The sequence below is a fragment of the Hipposideros armiger genome, unplaced genomic scaffold, assembly GCF_001890085.2.
Source record: "Hipposideros armiger isolate ML-2016 unplaced genomic scaffold, ASM189008v1 scaffold_89, whole genome shotgun sequence".
NCBI classification, from domain to species: domain Eukaryota; kingdom Metazoa; phylum Chordata; class Mammalia; order Chiroptera; family Hipposideridae; genus Hipposideros; species Hipposideros armiger.
Window position 1 is genome coordinate 1,834,960 of NW_017731439.1, and position 5,903 is coordinate 1,840,862.

A 5,903-nucleotide genomic window follows, 5' to 3' on the forward strand; every position below is an offset into this window, starting at 1 on the left:
GAACTTTATTAAGGGGTCATGGCATTAGGAAGGCTGAGAACTGCTGTACTAAATCATAGGAAGGTATATAGAGGCCAGATCAGGAAAATATTGGAGCCCATTCTAAGTAATTAAGACTTTATGTGATGGAAAACTGGAAATCTCTGAGTGATTCAAGATCTGGCAATAAACAGGACTAGGTTGGAGAAAAGATTATTGAGGTAGCTTCCTAGAGATGTGAATTAAGGCAGAGGCAACAGGGACAGAATAAAGGAAGTACATGTGAAAAAGACCTCAGGAGGAAGAGTGTACATGATGTGACTGATTAGATTAGGGAATGAAGGTGTGTCAGGAATTCTTTTAACTGCAAGTAACAAAAAATCTTAATGTAGAGTAGCTTAAACAAAGAGGAATTAATTTTTCTCCCATGACAAGAAGTCTAGACTGAGACAACCACTGCCTTTGATTCAGTGATTCAACAATATCAAGGTTGATGTCTGTGATTCTCTTGGTCTTTCCTTAAAATCTATCACTTCATGGTCACAAAATGGCTGCCGCCTCTCCAGATATCTTGTCTGTGTTCAGGGTCAGTAGGAGGAAATAAGAAAGACAGGGTCTGTTCTTTTTAATAAGAAAATAAAAATATTTGCAAAGCCACTTGCAAACTTCTACTTATTGGTCAGAACTGTGTCGCACAGCCATTTGTAGCCAAAAAACAGTGCAAGACAGTGTTTGTTATTAACATCTCCCTAGCAGAGAAAGAGGTTGGGAGTTGGTGTTGAGCTCTCCAACTTACAGTATCTGCAAGGAAGGAAGGAATAAACTAGAATGATCCTGGCTTGAGTGAATGGGGAGATACTGGCACCATTCCCTAGGATAGAAAAGACATGAGAAAAACCAACTTTGGAATGGGAAGAACATTGTGGTGGATTGTCTACTGCAATTGTATACATGACCCCTTGCTGTGTGACTCTGCTGCTCCTGCCATCAAGAAGAGAATTTATTTCTCCACCCTTTGAATTGGGACTTGGCTGTGTGTCTTGCTTTGGCCAATGGGGCATTATTAGCAAGGGTGATTCAAGCAGAGCCTTGAAAAGTACTTGCACATTGAGGCTTGCTCTCTTTTGGCCAGAGTTGGAACATTGAGAAAATGATGTGCATAAGCCTGGCGAGCTATATAGAGAAGAACTGAAGTGCCCCAGCCAGGAGCCAGCACCTCTACCGGATATGCGAGTGAGGCCATTTTAAACAATTGAGCCCCAGATGAACCACCAGATGACTGCAGCTGCGTGAGTGAACTCCAGTGAGATCAGAACTGCTCCAGTAGAACTGAGTCCAGTCTCAGTAGAACTGAGTCCAGTCCAAATTGCTCCTCATAGAATTGTGAGAAAATCAGTATCCTGGTGGAAATGTCCAGGAGCTAACTGAACTTTTTGATCTGAAGCTGGAGATAAAGATTTGGGACTTATTAGAACATAGGGAGTATTTGAAGTTGTGGAAAGGGACGAGCTTGCCTTGGAGCAATCTCAGGAATGCCAATGAGAGGCAGAAAGTAAAATGGAAAAGGAGTAGGCATAGAGCTTGTAGAGGGCATAAGAGGAATTTCCAGAAGAGGAAAAGTATCAACAATGTCATGTGCCAAGAAGTGTTAGGAAAGATGAAAACTGAAAAAAGAACATTGGATTTGGCAATTTGTAGGTCATCACGGATTTTGGCCACAGCAGTTTCAGTAGACAATAGAGGCCAGAAGTCAGGTTGCAATATGATGTAATCCTATTATAATGGGTTGAAGAGTAAGTGGGAGGTAGGGAAGTAGACCATTTTTCCTAGGAGTTTGGGCTGTGTAAGCAAATAGAGAGAGGGTGGTTGGTAGCTAGATAAAAGCACATGGCCAATGGAGGTCTGAGCCTTATTTTTTTCTTTTAAATAAGGGAGGCTTGAAAATGTTTAGAAAGTGTTGGGACAGAGAAAATAATAAGAAAAATCATAATAATCACTGGGGGTTGGTTCCTGAAAAGCAGGATTTATTTTAACAAGGAAAATGGCACCATAGGGGGCCGGCCGAGTGGCTCAGTTGGTTAAGAGCTCGCTCAAGAGTTTGAGCTCTGAGCAACAGCGGTTCGAGTCCAGCCCAAGCTGAGCTGCCNATGTAATCACAAGGGTCATTATAAGAGGGAGGCAGGAGGGTCAAATCAGAGAAGGAGATGTGACGATGGAAGAAGAGGTGAGAGGGAGAGAGAGAGAGAGAGAGAGAGGGAGAGAGAGAGAGAGAGAGAGAGAGAGAGAGAGAGAGAGAGGCTATGCTGCTGGATTTGAAGATAGAGGAAAGGGTCACAAGCCAAGGAATGCAGGCAGCCTTGTGACGCTAAAAAAGGCAAGGAAACAGATTTTTCCCTAGAGCCTCCAGAAGGAATGCAGTCCTGCTGATCCATTTTAGATTTCTGACATCCAAAACTATCAGAAAATTAATTAAAAAATTTTAAGCCAGTAAATTTTTAGTAATTTGTTATAGCAGCAATAGGAAACTAATACAAACACATTATTTTTGTAGTTGTTAGCTTCAGAAAATACCAGGGGTGCCAAAAAATGTGTACATATGACTTGCATTCATCTTTTGTTATCAGTATACGTTGAGTATTACAATTTTAATACAGTTTTTTCCTTACTTAAGATGTGTATACATTTTTTTCACAACATCTGTATACGAGGCTTTCGGTGAGAGCTGTTTGGGGAAGAATTTCTAAAAAACTTTATGGTCTGAGATTGGATCAATGTGACAGTGGTTAAATGAAGTCCTGGACAGTGACTTCTGGAGCAACACATGAAACGATGGAGATCAAAATCCAAGATTATTGTTCTAAAGTCAAATTTCTGTCTGCTTAGGACATAACAACTCACATGGAGTATAACATAAATATGTTGCATTTGACACTTGAACTGGTTAAGTTTGTTATGACAGACATGGATTGTATTTATGCAAATCAAAATATGCTCAAAACTTGTCCAGGAATTCAGGATGTATGAAAGAGTGATGAATGCCAAGTGTTGATAGACTATTCAGATCTCATGAGTCATATTGTGGAGTTGGGCACACCTAAAGGTTACAATTACCTATAACTAAAAAAAGAAATAATTTATTTTTTTATATCTGTGTCAGGGTATATAAATAACAAGATTCTCTTGAGAAATGTCTGCATCATATCTTCATTTGCCCTTTCAGATTTTCTTGCTGCCCTTCTCCACCCTGCTCTGTGCCCTGGGTGGCTGGCCTAATGTGGGCTGATTCAGTAGGCTCCCTGGGCTCTCTGGGTTTCCTGGCCTTCTGTCTTGAGAGTTTGGCAAACACAGAGCCCATGCAGGTGACCAAAGGGAGTAAGAAGGGTGAGGTAGGAGTATATGTTTTTCCAGCTTCTTCCTAAATAAGCTACTACTCAAATCCTTGATTCAGGGTCTGTTCTGGGAGAAGCCAATTGAAGACAGCATGATATCTGGGATCTGCCCTCATCATCAGGAGCGGCCTCCACAACCTTGCTTGTACCAACCATGGCTGACTGGACCCAAACTGCACCTATCAGATTCTCTTTTCTGTAGTCTTGTAATAGAACAGAGGGGATGTCGATCAGTGTGGTCATAGTGTATCACAATGTGTAAGAGAAGCCAGAAAACCAGTCTGCAGGATGGCACACGAGAGATGTAAGAGTGGGGCAGGAGAGAGAGAGAGAGAGAGAGAGAGAGAGAGAGAGAGAGAGAGAGAGAGAGAGAGAATTGACCAGAGAATCAGGGAGATGACTTCCTGTTCCAGGCTCCCTGTCTTCCTAAAGCCCTCCTACATCCAGTTCCTGGCCTGTGAACTTTGCATTCCCCCTTGTCTCCCAAGCTAGCTCAAGTAACATCTGTAACATAAGATCAAAGAGTCAATTAATCCAGAAAAGCCTCATAAAATTACACTTACACTCTCAGTGAGCCAGAAACTTCTGCTTTACTGCCCTCCCTGTGAGAATTTCCTTCTTGCAGCCCTGAAAGCACAATGATGGTTTATTTCCCCACAGGTGAATGAACAAGTCTTCAGCTACTCTCTGACATTCACAAAACCTGGCTGCCACATAGAGTAAGGTGTTTGTGGTCTAAGATAACCCGAATGGAACAATTTATTCCCTAATTACTCTAGCTGGAGTAGTATAAGGTCACCAAGCTGCCCCAGATTTACAGATATGTGGCAATAGGAGGGACTCAAAGGAAGTCAAATATGCATGAGCAGAAACAGACTGTGACGCCAATTCTGCAAGCTCCCCAGCTCCTATTTGCTGCCTTTCAGGGTTCTGAATCTTCAGCTTCCCTGTCTTTATTGGGCCACCCGAATGTGTGGGTGTTCATATGCACCTTCTCATGTGATTCTGTTACTGGGGCACAGCAGTGCCCTAACCTAAAGTATCCTCTTGTTATCAGCCTGCTGCAATTCATTAAATTCTCATTATTGAGTCATGCTTTTGGTTAAGATATAATTTCCAGAATGTCACTGTGCAAGCACAGATGTACTGTAAAAGCACAGAAAAAAGACTGGAAATAGTCATAACAGACTGGGCTCTGCTACTTTGGGTGGGCCATGGAGCAGCTCAGTGACCTCAGGCTTGGTGGCCGAAATCCTCACTGCCACCCCCACCTCCACAGACATCCATTCACAGACCTCTCCTGCTGAAGTCCTGCCCCTTCCTAGGAAATCTTGTGGGGGGCAGGGGCTGGATCCATTTTCCTTTTCTTCTCCCAGCGGGAGGGTGGGATGAGTGTGTCCAGGATGTGGAATCCAGCATCACCTTCCACCTGCTCCTGGAAAAAGAAAATCTCTTTCTCTTTCCTTTCTCGGACAATTGATGTAATCCCCATTATGGGCCACACTTCCTAAACAAATACCTGAGACTGGGGAATGTCTTCAGCTCCTACCTTCCTGGTCAGAGGAATGCAGAAAACTTGTTGCTGTAGGCTAGGGTGGCAGGAGGAAGATTTCTTTTTATGCTTCCTGGTGATGAGAAAGAAGGTACAGAAAGGGATTGGAGAAGGAAGTATCAAAGGACATCAGGCTCTGTTGCAATTAGATTCATTTGTTGAATAAAATATCTGAGTGCCTACATTAGGATTCAAAAATACCAAAAACAGAGTCCTGCTTTTATGAAACTTAGAGAGTAATGAAAAAGATGAATAGAGATCAAATAGTCACTCCAAGATAGTGGTTCTCACCAAGGAGCCACTTTGCTTTCCAAGGGACATTTGGGAATTCGGGAGACATTTTTGTCACAACTGAAATGTTGTTAGTGGTATCTATTGAGTAAATGACAAGGATGCTACTAAACATCCTATAATGTGCGAACAACTCTTCCTCAGTAAAGAATTATCTGGCCCAGGATGGCAATAGTGCCAATCCTGCACTGAGTCAGTTGTTCTCAAACTGTGGTCCCTGGCAAACAGCATCAGCATCTCCTAAATTCTTAGACCCTCCCCTAAACCTACCAAATCAGAAGTTCTGGGGGGTAGAAGCCAGTGTTATGTGTTTGAACAAGCATCCAGGGGATTGTGATGCACACTAATGTTTTAGAACCACTGAATTAAGGAATGAAGTGATCTATGATGACAAATGGAGGCAAACGTGTTGATGAAAAATAACTTTACCGATGCTATTAAAAAAATGGTTTGCCCACTATTGGAAGCACCAGCATCATCAGAGAGCTTGTTAGAAATGCAAATTCCTGGGTCCTACCTTTGACCTACTAAATCGGTGGTTCTCAACCTGTGGGTCGTGACCCCTTTGGGGGTCAAACCACTCTTTCACAGGGGTAGCCTAAGACCATCAGAAAACAAAAAGATATTTACATTACAATTCATAACAGTAGCAAAATTACAGTTATAGAGTAGCAATGAAAATAATTTTATGG

General features: G+C 42.3%; 1 long non-coding RNA gene across 1 annotated transcript in view; it reads left to right on the forward strand.

Moving 5' to 3' along the window:
- Positions 1–3,472, forward strand: part of LOC109383835 (uncharacterized) — an 8,881-nt gene extending 5,409 nt beyond the window's left edge. Inside the window, exon 3 of the long non-coding RNA XR_002124302.1 lies at positions 3,428–3,472. This is a non-coding gene — a long non-coding RNA (uncharacterized LOC109383835). The remainder of the gene's footprint in view (positions 1–3,427) is intronic.
- The last annotated feature ends 2,431 nt before the right edge of the window (positions 3,473–5,903 follow it).